This window comes from Corvus brachyrhynchos, unplaced genomic scaffold (assembly GCF_000691975.1).
Source record: "Corvus brachyrhynchos isolate BGI_N302 unplaced genomic scaffold, ASM69197v1 scaffold56, whole genome shotgun sequence".
Classification (NCBI taxonomy): Eukaryota; Metazoa; Chordata; class Aves; order Passeriformes; family Corvidae; genus Corvus; species Corvus brachyrhynchos.
Window position 1 is genome coordinate 1,837,386 of NW_008238664.1, and position 22,082 is coordinate 1,859,467.

A 22,082-nucleotide genomic window follows, 5' to 3' on the forward strand; every position below is an offset into this window, starting at 1 on the left:
AATACCTTAGGAAACCTGCAGAGTGTGTTTGTTGCTTGTAGTTGAGTTAGGGTTGTTTGCAGGGTAGTGCTTCTGTGCTGTGGGATGTTGTACTCTGCGCTGAAGGACATGGAACATGGAGAGTGGGGGCTGGTGTTCATCAGATTTTGCTAGGAAAGACTCACCTTGGTGTGGTTGTGTGGACGAACCTGCCACAGAGACCTTCATGCAGCTGTCAGCAGGCAAGTTGTGAAGAGGAAAAAGCAGTCACTGGAGGATGCTGCCTGATGCTGGTATGTGTCCACTCAGCTTCAGCACTGCTCCCTCCAGCTTGGTTTTGGGGGCTGACACAGGTGGTGAAAACCAGCCCAAAGGCAGCTCAGGCTGTGGCAAGAGCAGTCTCATCCCTAGATGAGAAAACCCACCAAGGCACAGTCCCTATGAGCACAAGCATAACTAATTTTACATGGCAGGGGCCCTGTGGGGTGGCAGGGTCCTGGGGGAGTCAGCAAGGTGACCGTGTGTGCCTGGCAGTGGGAAGCAAACTCTCTTGGAGCAGTTTTGCCACTGATTTCAGCAGAGCTGGGATTTCAGCACTGGTGGTGCCACACAAAGCAGAACGCTCCCATCCTACATGAGGTCAGCTGCTCTGAGAGATGGGTGTCCTACCACAGTTTGGAGTAAAAACTTGGGCACTGGAGATAGCAGACAAAGCACAGAGCCATGGTAAAACAGAGCTCTGTTCTTCCGTCTTTACACAAACAAAAGTCCCATTGAAAGCTGTAAGACATTGAGTCCTCTGATTGAAATATATATATATAAATACATGTAAAAATTTGATGTATTACAGTTTCAGCTCTACATTTTCCCTTGATTTTAATTTTCTCTGTGGAGTTCCAATACAGAGTGTTCCTTCACAGCTTATTTTCAAAGCCTTTTTTTGACTTTCATATTTAAACTTATTTAAGGCCCTTAGATTTTTCTCCCAGCTGTGGAAGGCAAAGACAGGAAGAGATAGAAAAGTCAAAGACTCTTTTACAGTCCTGGAACCTTTAAAGAGCATCCTTGAAATATAGGAAAAAACCCCACAATAAATAATGCTTCAATTTTTTTAAAGGAAGTTATCTTCTTGAATATAGCCTTTTCCCATTTTAAGGGAATGAAATAATTAAAGTGTGTATATGCATAATTATGCTTTGTTCTCTATACCCGCAAGTATTGTGGGGGGTTTTTTTCTCACTTTTGCTCCCGTTTTCTCTCTCTTATGTTACCAGTCAGGCTCTGCTTCCCAAGCAGGTGCCCTTGGAAAGGAGAAATGCCTGAATTTATGCCAGAATCATTGTTCTTGTTCTTTGGCAAAACCAGGTTTCTGACATCTGTCACATGCAGCACATGCCCTTCCTAGGCAGATTACTATCTCAGAGATTTTGGTCAGCAAGGATGGGTGTTGCTCCCTGAGGTTTTCTTCCCATCCTTCCCTGTAGCTGATGTGACTGCTTCAAATTTTCTTTGCTTGTTGTGGGGAGAAAACAGGAAGGTTTGGCATTCAAGCAGATTTGTGCAGAAACAAGCGTGTGTGTCCAGGTGCCTCTCAGACATCTGAGCTTCCCTGGGTGACTGAAGCCCTCATTAACAGAGCTGCAGTCTTGGTCTCACCCCTTTGCAGGTCTTAGGAGCCCAAGGTGCCTGGACCAGCTTGTCGAGGGCAGCTGGCAGATACATCAGCTTGTGCAGCAGTTTTTGGGCTCTAAATCTGAGACTGGGCAGGAGGAGGCTCCTGGGAGCCCTTTGCAGACTGTGTGGTGAGGGGACCACGTCCACTAGCGAGCTCTGGTAGCCTAGAGTTCATCTGCCCTCTGCAACCTGTATTGCTGTAAGATGCCGATTCACTGACACACTTTGCAGACATTTGCCTGTTTTGGTAACCATTTGCTTGAGTGACCAGTGGTGAGACCACTCAGCCCTGACCTGTACTGTGCAGACTATGATTTCACCCTCCAAACCTATACTCAGGTAACACTTTTGCTTGTCTGCCAAATACCTAAAGAATTTGGACGTGCCCAACCTCATCCTGGGCAGGGATCGGCAATGTCTGAAATGACACCTTTCTTTTTCCCTCTCAGACAGCAAAGTTTTATTTCTTTATCTGCCAAAAAATCTGAGAATATTCGTATTGCAAAACTTGATTTATTGTATCACATTTCTCCTGTACTGTTCTTCCTCCTCCAAAAGCCTCTTTCTCTATAGTTCTTCAGTCAACTCATTATATCTGTCTGTATGACATTTAGAAGCTCAGTGGCTATCCGTGTCCCCCCAGGAGAGACAAAAAGCAGGTTGGTTCTGGAGCCACTCAGCCTTATAGGGTGGGCTCTCTCCTGACTTGCTTTTCAAATGCTGGAAGCTTTGTGCTCTAGCAGGAGCAGTTGGGTTTTCTTTTTCAAGAGTAAAGTAAACTATTAACAACCCTAAGGAGTGTCTCTTAAATATTGAGGTGCAGGGGTATCAATCAGACAACCTAGGGAGTGTGGAGGTCATCCTGGAGGTTGCCACCAAGGCCAGTTTCTCATAGACCCTTCTCACCCCGGATAAGAGAGAGATTTTCTTCCCGTGGAGGAAGGTCCTCTAACTGAAGCTGAGCAGGACAGCTTTCCACTTAAAAAGCTTGGAGCAACACAAGGTGCTGCCTGCTGCTTCCTGTCAGCAGCTGTGTAGCCTCCAGGTGATACACAGCTAACTTTATTGGGTGCCTCTCCTGAAGCTTGGGGGCATTGCCAGGGATGCTATGTTTGTAAAATACCCTGTTAATATAGCTGGGAAGGATGGTGAGTTCGTTCCTTCCTCCTCTATTTTCTCTGGATGAAGCATTTACTTGTGCAGTGTAATTAGTAGGGGTTTGTGCAGGTGTCTGCCACCTGGAGCACACCCAGTTAAGTCAGGAGACTCAAAAATGGGCTGTGAGACTCACAGAGAACATGAGGGAAGGGCATACTGAGTGGGAATAGCACCTCAAGGAAGATTCCCACTGCCACCCTGCTCACACCTTGCCCTGAGTCCTCCTTGCCTCCCAGAAACAGTTGTTGCAGTAGCAGTGTAACCCACTGAGTGAGGAGGGGTGGTAGAAGGAGATGAGGGGATGTGGGCACCATGGAGGAGTGGAGGAGTTTGCCCCTCACTCACAGAATGGACGCCTTTTCCAGCCTCCAGTGTCAGGATAGTGACACTTAGCTGTTTGTCGCTACCATTAAATTTTGATCCCACTGGCAAATCCATCAGAGTTTAAGAGAAATTTAGGAGTCTCAAAGCTAATTATATGTTCTCAGCAGATCTATGAAGAGGCTCATTAAATTAAGAAGTTGGGCCCAGCCAGGGATCCACTAAGGGGGTCCATGCTCATAGCTCAGTCTACCTGATGCTGACCCAGCATCTTGCCCATCCATATGTCAGTGGAAGCAGAGGGTGGGAGCTGATTATTGGTGGGATGGTGAGGATTGTTGCAGAACAGAAAATGTAAATCTATGGAAACACAGGCTTTATTAATTTCACTGCTTTTTAAATGGGGGTGGGGGAGAAGTAGGAAGAGCTATCATTACTAGGATGCTTGTGATTATTAGGACGAATCCATTAGAGCCATGAAATTAATATTCTTAAGTATGTTAAGTCCTCTGGATGTTCTTATGAATAAGTTCGTTTTCTTTTTTCTCTCAGATCTTTTGCTAGATTGTTAAAAAATAATTAGAAGCCCAGTTAGAGCTCAGGGTGGCCAACCACATGAACAGCACTGTACGTGAGCAGAAGCTCATCAGATAAAAGCTGAAGAAGTAGAAGGAAAATCCCAGACAGGTCCAGAAAAATCCCAGGAAGGGGAGAGAAGCTGAATGTTCTGCCTGTATATGAAATACATCTCTCCAGTTCGATCTTTCAGAGGTTACCCTGAAGGGGCTGTTGTGATTTTATGTCTTAAATGTGTCAGAGAGACACTTCTAAGATAGTACGTGTATTTCAACTCCCTTTTGTGACAGTTGCAGATTCTCAGCAGTGCTTGTTATGAAGTCTTGTTCTCAAGTGCCTTTTAAAAAAAGCTGTAGAGCCACACTTATCCTAATTTCTATGGGGACTTGATAGATTTTCTGCATGTTATATGACTCTCAGCACCTCATGAACAACTCAAGTATTTTCTATTTAAAAATGCCATAAACCCACTTCTCAAATCAGAGATTGAAACATGACATTGAAAATGTTTGTTCTTTGTATTTTAAAAACAATTAAATACATTCTGCTCCTGCAAATGCAGGTCACTGAGGTCTGCCTAGACTATTGGCTTCAGGATGGGACTCGGGTGTTAGGGTCTTTTTCTGCATCACTTTAAGTTGGGATCATTCATAATAGGCTGTGTAACAGCACATAGGGGCTCCATTTGAAATTGGGCTTCCTTGGAAGCAGTATAAGACAGCTTCATATTAAAGGCACTGTCTGACTTGAGGATCTTCTCCCATAGATACATAAAGTGAAGGGTGGTGGAGTTAAGGAAGTTCCCCCAGGTGCTGGTGAGCCTGGGTAGTGGAGGCAGGCACAACAGCAGGGATTTCCTCGGTCCCAGCCCGGCATCTCTCCTAGAGCTGCCCTCCCGCAGACGCCCTGTCTCGCTGTGTCTCAGCTGGTGGTGGCAGGCACAGGAGCTCTTGCTCAGCCTCTTACTGGTACAAAGTTGCTCTTTCTGCAGAGCTTTGGTGCTCAGGCAGAAGAGGCTGACTTGCTAATCGGGCAGCATCACTTTTGCTAATGGACATGCCTCGGGAGCTGCTCAGCTGGTGGCACTTGCTTCCCTCAGTCAATCTGGAGCAACTGAAAACACTGTGCCAAACTCTGCCAAAACCCTGCACATCTGCCAGGCATTATAATTAGAAATAATCCGGCACTGGAGGGGTTGTGCTGCAGAAGGCACTGGTATCCATCCAGGCCAGCTCCACATTTGGGGTACTGCTTTGCTGGTGTTACAGCTGAAATTAACCCCTGAGTGTGATGTTGTCCAGGCCGCAACATTGCTGTGTGGCTGCACAGGCTGGGCAAGCAGGCAGTGAGTCCAATTGGTTGTGTAGGTGCTGCCCATGATGCACTAGATTTGATACCTTGCCATAATGTCCTTTTGGTGCGATTTGGTGGGTGAAAGTAATGGGTTTAGGAAGCATCACAGTCAATCCCAAAAGACCGAAAGCAGCAGCCCATGCAAGCCAGAACAAACCTGTCATGTTGACCAAAGCTGTTTTGATATAAGGCTCTTTGTTGCCTCTGGCTCCATATACAGCAAGCCTATGGCTGCTCTGGTTTCTTATTTGCTGGATGAGCACGAGCTGGCTTTGTTACACGGCACCATTGTGACTGCTGGCAGAGCTCTCATTCACTTTGAGAAATGACGTACTGAAACATGACTGCCATTCTTCCATGTGCTTCCACAGCACAAATGTGCTATCTTCAATTCTTGGGCGACTTTCTGTACCCGCACAGGAAAAAAAAACAGGGAGCTCATTGTCCACAACTCGTGAAACAAATCAGAAGTCTTCCTCCTGTACAAAATCCCCACAGTAAAAGTGCTGTAAGACAGAATTCAGAATCCCTTGGCCCTTACTTGACACATGGTATGCTAGAAAAATCCCCGAGCCATTTACTGCTTTTTGGAATAAGAAGAGGGATTTAAACAGGACTCATTAAATTGTTTCCTTTGCACTTTCAGTTTCAAGCTGGTGCTCCTTGTCTTGTCATCTCAACCTCCTTACTGATTTGTCTCTTCTTTCCTTCATATTCTTATCTCTGAAATTGTTCAGACGATTAGCTGTTTCTTGTCACCTTTGGTCCTCTTTGTTAAAATTGGGGATGTTAGATATCTGGCAGTACTCATGCATAGCTCCTTCTCGTCTTTTACTTGCTCTGACAGCATTTCTTAGGTCTGTCTCACACTCAGAACCATTGGCTTTGTAATACTGGAATACAGCTAATAAGCAGTATGATTTTTATCCAGATTAGTGTAAGTCATTATGATTTATTTTTACCACAAAGGTGGCATGATTTTGGGAGCAGGGATGCTGACCTTGCTGTGGCTAGGAAGGGAGAAGATCTCTGCTGTAAGCAGCACTAGAAGCACAGAGCAGTGGCCTTCTCTTCCCTGCTTTGTCTTTAGTGGCTGGGTGAACTCATTCAAATTGTTTTCCCAGTTAAACTGAGCACTAAGAATTAATAGTAATCTAGAAGAATTGTAATTACTTCTCCTGCTCTTCCTGGAAATTAGGAGTCCTGCTAGCCATGTTTACCTCAAAGCATTCAGATTTCTTTTTTGTTCCTCAGTAAAGGTGCACAGACAACCACGTCTCTTTTCTGGCGTGACAATGCAATTAGAAAATTGTATCTTTAAATACCAACTTAATCTAATCTGAGACAAAAACAATAAAAGGCTTTAATCATAATTGCATGGTGCCTGCAGGCTGTCACCAGAGGGCAGAGACAAGGTTGTTCATTGCCACGTGTGGATAGTTTAGAAATTAAATCCCCTTTTCACAAAGGCAATAAATTCTGTTCTCACTTGTGTCCTTTCCAAATATTTCAGCTCTGTAACCAGATAGCTCATTTCATCAGCATCTGTCAGAGACTTTCTCTTGCTTCTGTCAACCTATGTATGAAGGGGCAAGGAGAAATGTCTTTATAAAACTACACACTCTTGACTTTGTAACATCACAGCTTACATGAAATACTAGTGCTAAATATGAACAGGATACTAACTTTTCCTTCATGGGGATTTTTCCACTGTTTTTTATTTATAGTGCACACACTCTGAGGATTCATCCCACCCTGGATATCCACAGCAAGTATGGGGGGGGGGATTTATGGGAATGCATCTTTGATCAAGAGCTGCTCTCACACAGTACATGTAGAAAACTGGCATGGTTTCAGCTGAGAAAAATAAGGGTTTTAAATCCCAAACTGGTAAGGTACAATTTGTACACTGCCTACCCTGCATAGGAAAGGCAGATTCTGAGAACTGCTCCATTTTCCATTACCTAAGTTGGAAAGACAGCGAGGGTTTTGAGAGCATCAGTGGCAGCCTATGAATTAATTTCTGTTCTAGTGAATACTATGAGGGTTTTGGCACCAGGAAACCAGCTCAGTCTTAGACACTGAAGCAAAGTACATCAAGGCACACCCCACCCCATCAAGGAGCACCCCACCTTGGCAAAATCCCTGGCAGAAATGGGTAGTCATTGACTAGAAATAGCTCTGTCAGTGTTCCCACTTGAGGACTGGCACATGGAAAATCCTAGTACAGAGGGAATGGGCAAAAGTGCCACGGGCTGACTATTTTAAAGAGAAATGCCTTCCATCAAGGAACAGGCACTCTCTGGAGTAAGAGGCAGAAGTAAGAGACTTGGAGTCCCTTGGTTTCCTGCAAATATCAGGGACCTGATGGCAGCATAGGTACCTGGTGGGAGGTAGATGTGCTCAGTGTTCTGCTTTTCCATGACTGCACGCCTCCTTGTTGTAATTTATAAGCAACTTGGTTTTGCTTAGGAAGAGGCTTTTAAAAGTCCTTGCAATTTTCCCTTGTTTTTTCCTGGATAGCTAAACTGAAAATGAACATCTAAAGACTCTGCACCTTGGGGAGGCTGAAGCTCCTGGATCCAATGATGCCAGGCAGGAAACATGTGCAAGAGACCAGGATTACATACAGGACCTGAGTGCTGCTCATAGCCTTGGAAGGAAAAAGGCAGGCTGACTCCTAAGGACAGCATGGGAGTAAAATGGAATTCATGAATCCTAGAGCACAGATTAAGTAAATATAATCTAATGTACTTTTTGTTTTAGCATATAACAAAACATTCAGCTCTGTATGTATTCCTCTCTGAAGAGTAAAAAAAGATCGGAAGAATCCATAGCTTGGAAAGGATTTCTCCTATGTCTGAACTCCAGTGATGCAGAAGGATGCTGGGTGCTATTCACAGTATTCCCAGATTTTAAAATCCACCACTCTGCACAATGAAAACAAAGTTAAGCTGAAATAGGACAATGTCCTAAATGTGACACAGAGGTCTCGTAGGAGCCTAAGTGGGTATGCAACAAGCAGATTCAGCATCACCAGTATTGACCTTATTGGTACAGATGTGATCAGCTTTTTTTGCCATCGAGTTCCCTCTTGCTCCCATCTCCTGCATGTTTAATGACGAGCGAAGGCATCAGCGTGTGCAGAACACATGGGAGTTTGGTTAAAAAGGAAGAGCAGCAAAAAGAGAAAGGGAGCTGTGGTTCTTTCAGCATGTCTGGTTTTAAGGAACTACTGGTGCAGACTGCACTTGAGAACTTGAGAAGCAACACTTGTAATTAACTCGCACTCTTGCAATTCAAGTAGTGATGTTTCCCTCTCCTTCCTCTCTCCACGCTGCTGCTGGCCATGGCACTAGTGCCATCCCCAGGGGATGTGTTTTTCCATGGACATCTGTTTGCTACCAGACAACTCCATAGAGGGGAGTTGCTCCACAAGTAAGAGGCAGAGGCTCAATCCTGCTCTCTCCTTTCCACCCATCCTATTGAGGGATCAGATACTTATGTATTTCTGAACTCATATCTGAGATCAAGAATAGAATAAAATATATAGGAAAGCAGACTTGCTCTTTTACCCATCCCCTTTTCCTGATCTCCTAAGGACTTACTCAGAATCCAATTTTTCCCCACCTTACACCAGTATATTTTATTGTTTAACTAGAAAAGTATTTGTATGCTAGCTCAGGCAATAGAACAAAGGAAGGGGGAAGAGCCTCGTCAAAGCATGTTACAAATACATTGTAGGGTAATACTGCTTTTTCCTGCCAGCTAATGTTCGGGGTCTGCATTTATTTGTTTATTTTTACATCTTTAAACCTTAAATTTTTGTAAAATAATCAGACTATAACTCTGATCACACTTACCTGCCTAGAGTTTTAGTTTAGTTTGAAGGTCATGATATTGAACCACCTTAAAACAGAGGCAAGATATTTTGACTGCAGTGACCATTTATTTCAGTGCTCAGCCAGGCTTGTGTTATTTCTCAGTGCATTTTTCATGCTGAATATCTAATACTTAGATTTTGGATCATTGCAGCGTCTGTAGCTTTTTACCCCACAATGCTATTATTTTGAATTGTCTCCCTTCAGCTATACCTTAGTGCAGCTTTGGTTTGGGAGAAGTTTTATTACACAGAGCAACACTGCCAGGCTACATGATGAACTGCAAGAAGACTGAAGAATGCTGCTTATTTTGTTTTTGCTTGTTTTAGTAGAACTGAGCCCTGTTTTTCACCTCATGACTATGGAAACTGAATTTCTGACCCAGCTTCCTGCTCCCACACTCTTGGGACAACCAGTGCTTCCAGAAAATTGCTATCTGTCTTCTGAGGGGGATCCAGAGAGGTAGGTAGCAGATGGCTGCTGCTAGTGAAGTTGATTCGTGCCAAGTACCACTAAACAACCAGATTTGGAATCTAGAAATGATCTCTTGGGTCTGCTGTTCATCACTTCAGTGCAAGGGCTTAACTGGAGTTAAGCCTTCACTCAGCAAGTGTGGAAACACTTTTAATCAGAAGCAGGAATCATTGGACCAGCTTGCCAAATCAGATTAGGAGCAGTTTATATGACCATTGTAAGTATCATGAAGTGCCTGGACATGGGAAACATCAATATACAAACAAGATATCCCCAGATTTTTTTATTATTTTGGCCTGCAACAGTGAAAAGCATTTGAAAGGCCGGATCCTTTGTAGTGCTGAATATTCTCAATTCCAGCTGCACTCCTTGAAAGCCAATGTGCTCAGTGACTCCCCAGGAGGCCCATCTAGTAACAGCCCCATGCTGCTCTCCCTGCCAGGGAGCAGCCTCTACCACCCCAAGAATGGAAATTAAAAGAGCAACCTGACTCCACTGAGAACCGCAAGACATTCCTTGTATATGAAATTACTTCATATTCAAGGTTTCTGCATAGTTGTGCTGCCACTTACAGAAACATGTTTTCACAGCTTAAATGCATTCACCCCTACTGAACCTCAGATCTCTGTTTAGGATTTGACATGTCTTCAGGAGATCTTCAGGACCGACACAGGAATATATGTGAACTAAGCAGTGACAGGAAGAAAAAAAAGCCACTCCTGGAAATTAAAAAATAACTGAATTTAGATCAAACACATGAAAAGTCTGGCTTTTGCCCTGGAAGGTTAATCGCTGTTTGGAATTTTTTGCTGTGGGAGATTCCTTGTGTAATTGTTGAAAGGCGAGATCAAAACCCAACATCATCTTTTGAGTGCCAGTGTCATGCCTGGATAAAAACAAGCTGGATCAGCCCTAACAATATTTGCCCCCAGACATGCTGCTGAAGCTCTGACTACATTTGGGATAGGAAGGAATTTCCTCATGTGGTGAATTGGCAAAACTTTGGGGTTTGTCTTGTTCTTGTGCATTGCTCAAGGACCATTTTTTGGAGTCTTGTTTCACATTCTTTGACTTTCTGCAACCTTGTGATCAGAGCTGAATATTTGGCTTTTCCCACCACTGAGCCCTGCTTTGTTTCTAAAGGTTTCTGCTGCTTTACCAAACAGTTATGGATGGATCTCATTTTTCTGCATTACAAAGATTACTCTAGCAATGGCAAAAATAATCTACATTGTTGCTTACCTGGAAATAAGATACAGGGAAAGGTAAAAGGGCAAAGGGAATAATGAGCTGCACAGTCAGCTACAACCTTCAACTTTCATTCTCTGGAAAATGAATGAATTGCAGGATGCTCTAGTGTACAGAATGGTCAAAGTGCTCGTTGTGTTGGCACGGCACTACAGGTAAGGAGCAACCTCTCTGCTTTCATGTGTGACTAAATCATTGGCAGGCCTAGTATGAAACAAAGGAAATATTTACTAAACCTCACAGTTAATGACAAAATTCCTTTATTAGTCTCTTGCTCTTACATATATGAAAATGGTCTGCAGGTCTGATAGATACTTAACAGCACACTTGATTACTCCTGCTGTTTTAGGCACGTTAGTTACAGATCTTTATGAGCAACCCTTTTGGTTTCTTTTGGTGTTCTTAACAACCTTTGTATACTTGAGCTTTGTTCGAAGCCAATGTGAGGCTTTGCACTGGACTTGCTGAGAGTGACCTGTGACTTAGGTCAAGTAGGGCCAACAGCTCGATCCAGCCACAGCTACTCAAGCCCATGTTTCTCTAGCTGTTTTTTTCTGTTCTGCAAAAATACTCTTGTTTTAAAAAGAAGTCCCTGGCTTGTTATATACCTCTCTCACAAAAACCTGTGGTTTGAAACCTACCAAAGCCAGACAGCTATATAAAGCTTGTCTTGTGAGCACGTGAGCATGTGAGAGAAGTGAAAATCGGAGCACAAAGAAAAGAGTAAATTGAATCATTCCTCCCAAAGCAATATTAACTTCAGCATGTTACAATAGTAAGCAATGTTTACATTAGTTCAATACCTAATTCCATTAGCTACAGTTACACTGGTCCATTCTGAGTGGTGCTGGGGGATTTTCCCAGATAGAGCACTGCTGTCATCCCTTCCCCTATTGCCTTGGCAGCGCATGTTTGAGTTTAAGATCAACTCTGTTGTTCATGGGCTGCCCCATGGATCAGAGGCTGATGAGGATGCTGGTGCAGGACAGTAGCCCCCGCACACATCCAACAGGCATGACCACAACTGTGTGAGCAACAAAGTGCTCATTGCTGCTGTCAGCTCCAGCATCACCCGGCACACAAAGCTTAAAGGGTTCTTTGACAGGCCTCAGATCATACTGAAATCCTTTCACTTAGCTCTGCTTTGCCCCTGTCCTGCTGCTGCTGAAGTCCATAGCACAAGTGCTCTGCCCTCAGTTGTGCTGGAGTATGTGTCCTGCTTGGTCAAAAAAAGGAGTAAGCTGTGATGGTGCATAAAAGGCAAGTGGAAAGGTAGGAACTATGGCTCCTTTCATGGTTTTATTATTGTTCATCCTTTATCATAATTGTTGTTTCACTGTTAATTGCTGTTCATCTGAGGAATGCACATGGAGCATGTTTCCTATTTGGAACTGACAGAGAGGGAGCATCTCACAAAACCCCTGAGGATTTTTGAGATCACAAACCTTAGAAAGATAACAAAATTAGCACACATAATTCGCCTTCATTTTCTTTATGCCTGCAGACAAGGTTAGCAGCATGCCTTGTTTCTGAGTTTGTTTTGTCTCCTCAACCAAAAAATCCAGAACGTTAAGTGTTAGGTCTGATTTATTATTGTATATCTTGTTTTTCTTATGGAAAAGGTGGAAAAATTAGAAACAAATTACATGAAAACATCATAAATTACAAAAGTTGAATACTGAGAGAAATTAATAAAAACTTTTTTTTTTTGGTTTCCTTCATCATTATCTAAAAGTGAGACCTGAAGACTGTCCCTAACTGAATCCTTTTTAATACACCTTCCCTCTAACTTGAATTGGGGGGAGGGTTTAAGCAGTTCCCTTGTGAGGTGAACAATGAAGCCCAAGCTTGGTGGAACTGCACAGTGTGGTCTCTGAGTGTGGTCTGCAATAGAGCTGTCTGTTCTCAGATGAATTCTTCTTGAGTTACAGTAACTCAAGCAATTCTGACTGTCTCCTAGATACTAGCTCTCATCTATTCCTGGAATTAAATTCTAGACTAGTAGCACACATTTTAATAGCAAAATATCTATTCAATCTCCATTTCTTCATTCTCATAAAGAAATGTTAATTTCTCTAATTTCTGTCCATTTTCCCCATGCACCCCCTGGTTCTTCCACATGTTTCAACTTGTTACAGAGGCACTTCTGTGACCTACTCATGGGAAGAGGCAGGCATCATCTGGATGCTTCAGAGGATCATCTTGTAAGTAGCTTGTCTTTATTGTCTCATGGTATGAGCATGAGTCCCTGTCCTTGTTAACCTGGTTGATTCAAAAGGTAGGAATGGGGTGCACAGGTATCAATGGGTTATCCCTAGGGCTGAAGAATGAGACTACCCATTACATACATTTGAAAATCTCAGTTACTTTTGTTCTCAGCAAAAGTTCCTAATTTTCTCAGCTCTTTCTGTATACTCAGCATAAAAGGATTGCATAATGGGCACAGTGACTCCCACAACTATTGTTTACATCTGTCAGCTAATCCTTTCTGTAAATCAGGCGGTGCCTACTGGGTTGGGCACTTGATTGGGATTAGAAACTCATTATTATGATGATGCATAATGCAGTGCTGCCTGGAGGCCTCAGCAGGATTTTGGCCACACTGTGCTAGGCAGCATGCAGACCTAGAGCTTGTAGCCTATTGTTAGAGCACCCTCACTCTAATTCTGGATTAGGCCCCATTTCTTCTCATGGCCCTTGGGGTAAAACATCTAATCCTGTTCTGTTTCCATACCTTTTCAGGGGAGATGATAACTCTTTTCCTACCATCAGTCAATGTCTGTAACCACCTGCTTTTGGAGGAAAATGCCAGGATGATGTCACCCGAAGGCCGTAGGTAAATGCTGCAGCACAAGTGGAAACAGCGCTTTCCCTGTTTGAGTGCCTCTGCTATTCAGTGGAATGGTTTTTCAATGGGAATTTTAGCCTTTTCCAGCAGTGCTGCTGCACCCAGAGAATATGCAAGGAGAAAAGCACAGCAAGTCTTGAGTTTCACCAAGGCTGTTTACAGCTGCGCGTTGCTTGCCGAGCCGAGGGCTCAGTAAGTGGTGTTAAGAGTCTCCCTTCTCCCCTCTCAGAGCTGCACGTCTCCATCCTAGTGAGTGGCCCTTGTAGGGTAGCAGGCAGACTCTCCTCCTCCCTGTCCTTTCAGGCTCTAGTTGTTTCTGCTGCTGCTGTTACAGGTGCCAGCACACCCTGTTTGTACTCCATCTGTGCACTGACGCAGCCACACACCTGTGACTGCAGCTACGCCTGAGCCTGGTCTGTGCCTGCCCTTCACTCACTGGCACCTACTGCTCTACAGTGTCACTTAAGTGTGAGCCTTGACAGGGATACACTGTACTTATAGTTGCTGACTGGCCTTATAATTTCAGGTCAGGGTGAACTTGACTGGATTTTATCACCCCATGGAAGCTGCTTCTTGTCTGTCCTGGGTGGTTTGCTGAGGTGGCCATACAAATAGCTTGGGAAAACAGAGATGAGCTGTGTACAGGTGAACTTTTTGAGTGTTGTCCGCTACCCCATTTCTCTTGCTGGGAATACTGCTGGTCAGTGGGGCCACTCTGCAAAATGCTCCTAAGGAAGAACAAAGTTGTCTGAGACATCTTTCAAAGACAGGAGCAAGGCTGGTGCTTGCTGAGGAATTCTTGAACAGCTTCAGCTTCATCTCCCTCCTTTTTAAGCCTAGAGTTCTTCTCTACAAGCTATAACAATGTGCTGACATTGTTACAGCCATCACAGGCTGGAGATGGCACGCACAAAGTTATCCTATTGTAAACTTTTTTGTCTTATGGGAAATTGAGACTTAAACACTCACTTGGTCAGCACCTCTTTATTTGAGACTGACCCACCTGAATCACTTTCGATAAACTATCAGTAGTAGTCTCAACCTTAGTTAAGTTCATATCAGCTTAATTAAAGATCACTGGAGAGAGAACCCCTGTGAAATGTTCCCACAGTATAGAAAGCTACACTGTGAGTGCTCCCCTGAGTAATCACCAGAGGCTCCTATCAGCAATGTCATCAGAAATGACTGAAGAGCTTAAGTTGAAACTTAGACATCAACACATGGCAAAGAAAAGGTGAGACAACAGCAACTGAGAACTAATCATTTCCATTGTATTGTGAGAGTAACAGAAAAGTAAATAAAGAAGGCACTGTAAGGTGGTCTGAGACAGGTCTGTAGGAAACCGGGCTCCATTTGGTTTTTTTATACAATATGGTCAAGGTTTTTACATACTACTCCTATGCTATTATAGGCACAAGGTCAGTCAGTAAAAATCTTGTTAACCAAACCAAAGTTATATTTAAAGACTTTCTTTACCTATTGCATTCTAGCTCCTTCCTTTAGTAGCTTTTGAGGATGTGGTACCACGTGAATGAAGCTGGATATGAGAAGCTGGAAAAAGACAGCAGGGAGAAGAAAGCATGTAGGGTCAGCATGGAGTTTACTTCTTGCTTGTTCTTCACTTGTGAGTTAATGGTACTGTCCACAGTGGTATGGACTATACCAGGTCACCTTTGGGGACCAAAATGCATTTGATAGATACATCTTCTATAGTTTTTGTTTTGTCTTCACAAATTAGTGTTTATAGAAACTAACCAGAGATTTGATTAGTGCGTTGCTCCTGTGGGATGCAGACTTTAGGGTTTAGGCAATGTTCTATGGCTAACAAGAGCCAACATGTTATACCTGAGTCATTCCCCTGGGTGAAACATGCCCTGGACTGATGATGACAGGAGCCAGCCGAACATCCTCACAGCAGATGACAAGTGTTGACATAAGGGCAGTCATCTCCCACTGTGTCTAACCAAGCGGAACTTGCAGTGGAAGAGCCACTGAGGTGACTGATCTTAACATTTATCCTAGTGGTGATATCAGGCTGCCAATGAGATTAGAAGGATGACACTTAATGTAGTCTTCTGGCAGTGGGGCAAGACTTATATTCTTAGCATAAGCTGCTTAGGAAAAGCTTATTTTACTTAGCATTTATCACTTGTTACTGATGATTTATTACATTGATAGCCATTCCCCAAAACTATTTTAATGGCCTTACCTGTTTCATACATAAACATACTTCCTTCAACACCGAACATATTTTGAGAGAACAAGACTGTAGACAAACTATTAGACCTGTTTAGTTATTCTGGCATAAACTTAGTGAAGCTTCCTTTTTGACCAACAAAACAGGGCTTAATGTGCTTTCTGAGTCACTGTGTTTCTTCCTTGTGGAAGCCATATCCAGCATGTGGTGACCACAGATCTGTAGACCTTACTCAGGAGAAGCTGACATTGAGCCTAGCAGGATCTCTGGCTTGAGAAAGAAATGCCAGATTTGATCATGTATGGTAAAACACATTGCATTTCCTCAAGTATTTCTTTGGTCCACTCCTTTCCCTTCCAGATGAGCCAAGCCAGACACATTCCTTCTAGCTGAAATAGTCCTTTTTGCCTCTTTTTTTTCCCCCCACAAGCTTCTCAGGTATACAAAAAGATAATGCAGGGTACAGCATTGTCACCTAACGGTGACTGTAATGTGCACCGTGCAGAAGAGTCTCAGGGAGTTGTACAATGAAATTCTACAATAATCTTACTAACAAAGGGCAATTAAGAGCAGCAGTTAACCTATATTTTTCTATCCTACTTTAGGTGTCAACTTACACCCAGGATTTCAAATACTAGTTGGAAGTGCATCGCATTGTCCAGAGGCATAATTACAGAGAGCTGTAGTTGTCTTTATCACAAAGTTTTAATTAGCAGGACATATTAAATAACCAGCTGATACAGATCTTAATGAATCATTTATAGGCCTACATCTAAGACAATTATGTATGTAGCTGGTCATACATAATCATTCACATACTTCTGGGCTTATGTGAAATGGAATATGCATCGCCCCCATGTGATGTAAAGGTGAAAGGGACAGGATAAAACTGGGGCAACAGCTAACTTTAACCAAACAGCTTACTTTAACCAAACAGCTTGTGCCTGCACCATTGTTGAAAAGACTAGGGAGGAAATATGAATAGTTGGCTTCAAAAGAAATCCATCTTGAGGAAAAGCCGGAGCTCTGGGTTCCTGAATTGTTGACTGGTTTGGGTTTTATGTTTTAAACTGAAGTGGTTGTCCCACATGGACATTTTATGCAGTGCTGTTCAGGAATGAGGACAGATGCACACTAGGCTGAGAACAGGGTTTCTGGGACAGAGCTGAGACTCTGGCATCTGCAAGCCATGTCATGCCACTCTCGCTGTGGCTCCCTAACATCCTAGCCTCCCCTAGATGTGTCCCTTTTTTCTACAGCACTGCCTGCCCAGAAGCATGGAGAAGCTCCTCCAGAGCAACCACTGCAGACTCCCAGCAGCCAGATCTTTGCTCCACCAGGGATGTTCCCAGCTCTCTGGTTCTACCAGCTTTCTTGCTGCTTAGTATGTCTAGATGAAAAAGTGGGAAACATGCCCAAACATCCAATTGCTCTGGGAATAATTTTTGCTCTGAGCACTGTTTCAGGGCCAGATTTTCATGGCATTTGTTTGTGACTGCTCCTTGATAATTAAAAAGAAGTATATGTCGTCTGTTTGGCCAAGTGAAGGGGCCATGGGAGCAGCTGGCTGTGAAAGCGCATTTATTGTCACTGCTGATTTCTGCAGAGCTCAGTCAGAGTATGCACACGGCATGATGGAAGACATGGAAACAAATCAGTTGTGGTCCAAAAGGTGTAACACATGCCTCTTCCTCCCCTTTGCCTAGAAGATGCAGCTGGTCACAGGCAGGCTGCTCTCCTTAATCACTGCCGTTGGCAGGACGGTCCAACTGACATAGCGTCACTTGTGAAACTTGTTTTTAGGGGAAGCCTACCAGGCTCCAGGATGCATACATTGGGCATGGTGCCATTCCTGGATATTTCAGAAAGTTTATCCCTCCCATCTACTGTGCTGACCTCTATCATGTACTTGCTTCTGCCTCTCCCTGCCCCATGGGCTCTCTTGGTATCCGCCTCAGGTCCTTGCACAGTTTTGAGCTGCTTGTTTCTTCTCCTGTTTTTTTAACAGGTAGTACTTTAATGACAGATTGGAGGTAATGCAACATGCCCAAAACCACCCCCCAAAACCCCCCCAAACTTAGCGCATCAAATAGATGTATTTGTCCATGGTCTTTCTTGCCATATCTGACTTGGCTTACTCTTCGTATTTGCAACTCCAGTTGGAGCAAAGCCTGTGTTTATCAGATTGCAAAGCAAAACCTAGCAATAAACAAACCATTGCAAATGAATACTTGAAAAGATTAAGAGAAAAGTATTACTAACCCATGCAATATTGTAATCCAAAGTACTTTAAAAGTATCATTGAATAATTTTCTCAATTATCCATAGAGTCTGCTGTTAACAGGTTTCCCTGGTTTCCTAGCATCAGAGGAACTCTGCTGATCTCTGCAAAACTTCTTTCAGCTTAAGTACAGAGTTCTCCTTAAAATTAGAGGGCTTTTAAGAGTTAATATGTTAATCTCCTGATGTACCACAGCAGGCGTCTGGAATTGATCTTTCTAGACTGTTTACACTGTGCTTCCTCTCAGGGTGGTTAGAAGCAAGGGAGCACTTGTGGCAAAAACTGATGTGGTGTAGGGTTTGACAGCATCTTTCCACACCTAGTTGTTGCTTTTGTGGAGGAGGGAGGAGCAGAGGCTTCCAGTATTGCCCTCAGTATGGCTTCTCAGCTTCTTCCTGTCAGGGGAGGAGGCTGTCACAGAGCAGGGTGTGATCCCATGCTCAGTTTTCCCCAGCACATCCAAGGTGGCAGAGGTTTCCTTTCCTGCCTTCTCCTGGAAGAAAATAAGAAACCTGATAAAAGAGGTTTACTTTCTCTCTCTGAGGCATAATATAGTTAGTACGAGCTTCAACCCTCTGAGCCTAGGGGCACCTATACCAGAGAAGCATGACACGTGCTCCATCCAACAGGGCAGCCGCTGGGAATGCTCTCGGCACCATGTCTGAGGGCAGCCTACGTGCTGAAGCTGATGGTCACTCTGGACTGATGGCTGTAATAACTTTGTGCTTTGTGGCTGTCGCTGTTTTTATCCTCCCAGTTCCCCTGGGAGGTAGGGAAGTGCTGTTAGTCATTTTATAGGGAGAAATTGAGCCATGGTGTGATGAGGCCCCACGGAGTCAGCAGCAGAGACACTCTGCCATCAGACCCTCCTCTCCTTCCTTATCAGCTCTGCCTGATCCATGTGCACAAGTAAGATTTGTGGAAATGGCTCCTGAGTGACTGTGAAGAGTGGGAAGGAGCCAGGGAAATGCAGGAGTAATGCCTGCTCCTGACACCAAAACTAGGCTGCCTGAAAGCCCTCAGTACACTGAAAGATGACAGGTTTGCTCCAGTGCCATGTTTTCAGTAGAGCAGATTTTTTGCCAGTTCTCGTTAGACTTTCAGTATTGGTTTTCCAGCCACCGCCAACTCTGTCTGGGCACAGGTCCATGTTTACTCGAGCTCCACAGCCAGAAATATGGTGAGCTCTGGTTCATGCTAGTGTGTGGTTGTGCTGAATGCATCAAAATGCGTCATCAAGAGTCACCAGCAACATAAAGTACGAGCCGTGGCATGGAAATCAGAGAGTATATAACACAACACTGAGGAGAGTAACAGCTCTGGAAGCCAGAAACTCATTTAAAACACTGAATTTTAAAAACACTTTATCAGAAGGCCAGATCCTGAAGTAAAATGCTTTGCTTTCTTTTTTTTTTTTTTTAATGTCATGTTTTGATTTCTGAGCTGGATCAGAAGCACAGTTTATTTTACAAGAGCCAGTGGTACCAATTACAGCCTGAGTCTTTCAAAGCAGCACACAAGACTCAACTACACATCTTCCATTAATTATCTCTTGGCCAAGTTAACACTGCACAAGTAATATGTCACAAGCTCATTTTCTGTCATTAAATTCAGCAGATGTGATCTTGATCCTTTCTGGGAGCACACCTTCTCAGTAAGAAGATGCTGTTTTATTGCAGGCATTTTTTGAAGAATGCCATTTTAATGTCAGGTTATGCTGAAGAAGAGTCCAGCTCCTGCTTTTTCAGACCTCCTGAAGCGGGAAGGAATTAACAGCCTGCGCTAGACCTCTTACCAGTGCAGAGCCTGGACTAAATGTGTCTTTGTTGACCTTCTCCTCCTCTTGGTACAGCAAAGAAATTACCTCAGTTTCAAAAAAGCTGACATGTAGGTACAGCTGGTACATATTAGCACTTCAGTTGTATATTGCTGGAATACAAATAATTTGCCAGCTGTGATTTTACTTGCTTGACTCCTTGATGCATGTGCTTAAAAAGTTCTGGGAGCAAGTACTCTGGATTTCAAATCCAGCATTTTGGCCTCCATGATGAGGCAGCTTTGCCCTGGGAAAGGGGGTCCTCTGCCCCTACAACCATGGCCTGGGATCAGACTATTGAACTAGGGCTTGCCACTGTTTTCCACCTTCAGAAACTGTTTCAGGTTTTTATGCTCCCGTTCCCTCTCCCATCCTTCCATATAAACTTCAGGGGCCAAAAGGCACCTATATCCAGTGCCCACCTCTATGCATTAAAACCCAGCAATGCATTAACTGTCATGACAATTTATGCAGCAGCTTGCTCTGCCACAAGTTTTTTCTGAGAAGGAAAAATAAAAATTGCTCAGTTTGGAATTAACCCATAACATCTGTGGGTATTTTTTAAACACACATTTTGAAAAGAAAAGGTGGAAGAAACCAACCACTGGTGTTTGCCATATCCTTGTCTTACCCTTCACCAAAAGCAGTGCTGACAGAGCACAGTGTCCAACAGGCGAGTACATCGCTCAGTCCATCTGGCTGTCCAGTGCCTCTGAAGACAACAGCTGGCCTGAAAATGGGAAGGAGGTAACATGCTGGGTGAAGGTGTCTAGATAATAAATTAGCCCCCAAAAAACTGAGAACAATATAAGAAAGAAGTTACTGTCCAAAAATATAAGATAAAGGGCTGAGGATTGTGCCAGGTTAAGCAGCCTCTTCTGTGGGTAATTATCAGTAGGCATCAGCAGCAAGACAGCAGGTTTTCTACCAGCTCCTGGGAGGTCCTCCAGCAGGATGGACATAGAGACTGTGAGGCAGTGAGAAGCACCTGAGCCTCAGCATTTTGGAGGTCATTGTACCTGTGTGGGTTTGTCCTGACAGACACCAGCTGGAGAATGTGCCACATGACTCAGATGGGGTCTGCAATTCTGTTGGGATGCTATGCTAATTTAGGCAGTATTAATGGAATGCTGCAGTTAGAATTTCTTTATGTGAATACCAGTGGGTTTATTTTTATTATTATTTTTTATTATTTTATATAATAAAATATATTTTATTAGTTTTTATTATTATTATAATTGTCACTGCTTGTGAAGAGTCTGCTTTTTCTTTTATAGCAGCTATTTTGAGACTAGGAAAAAGTTGACTTGGAAGACTTGCTCCTCTTGCTGTGCAGGCACTGAGCCAAGAAGAGCTGGATGCAGACAGAGCCCAGCTGAAGCCAGAGCAGCTATAAGTGTGGAGTTTGCTCCTCTCCTGGAGTCACAGTAAGATCAGAGGTGGGATTGTGTGCCAGTGCCTGCAACTTAATTTCAACTGCTTGGTTATAAATATGCCCTGGACTGTTGTGTGTATCTATGTGGCACAGGGGCTCTGAAGCACCCCTCTGAATTGCTGTCACAGCGTGGAGGATCTCTACCCCCACATTCAGCCACAGCTACAGGCACAGAAAAACAATCAATCTGTTGGACCGACAAAGCTGTGGAGGCTAAAAGCTTCTGTTTCAAGGCTATCAAGGATACATATTGCACTTTGCTTCCTCCACATCCTAGAGAGCCTTTCCTAGAAGGGCTCTGTGACGTGTTGCAGCAGGTCTCTGGACCTGATTTCCCACAGGCATAAATGTCAGTGCAGGTGAGCAAAGGCTGATAATGTCTTAACCAAACCCACGGGTGAAGAAATAGCTACTTGACAGGAATGTCTTAAAGTGAAACACACTAAATATTCTGATGAGCTGAAACACTACAGCACTGGGAACTGCATACATTCGCAATGGACTGTATCCAGTGAAAATTAAAAGAAAGTCAAGATTTTGGGAATAAGAGGAAACTGTTTTTAAGATGATTTCTAATAAAATAAGGCTTGCACAGTCATATTATCTGTCTCTCTCTGTGCTGGCTTATACTCTCCCCATTCTCCACGGTAACTTTTGCCTCTATTAGGGTCTCTGTTGACTATCAAAGACAGCAATGATCCTATGAAGTCTGTAAATGCCAGCAGTGTATCTGGGGAGAGATTTGGGGAGATGCTGCCTGTGGACGGTCAGCATTCACACAGTTCCAAGTTCTGCTAGAGCCAGTGGCCATGGCCAACTGCCCTTCAGGTGCCCCAGCTGT

General features: G+C 43.7%; 1 long non-coding RNA gene across 1 annotated transcript; it reads left to right on the forward strand.

Moving 5' to 3' along the window:
• The first annotated feature begins 11,188 nt into the window (after nt 1–11,188).
• LOC108447522 lies at nt 11,189–21,816 on the forward strand. The gene is made up of 4 exons (XR_001863124.1): nt 11,189–11,936; nt 12,803–12,868; nt 13,407–13,500; nt 21,084–21,816. It is a non-coding gene; the product is annotated as an uncharacterized LOC108447522 (long non-coding RNA).
• The last annotated feature ends 266 nt before the right edge of the window (nt 21,817–22,082 follow it).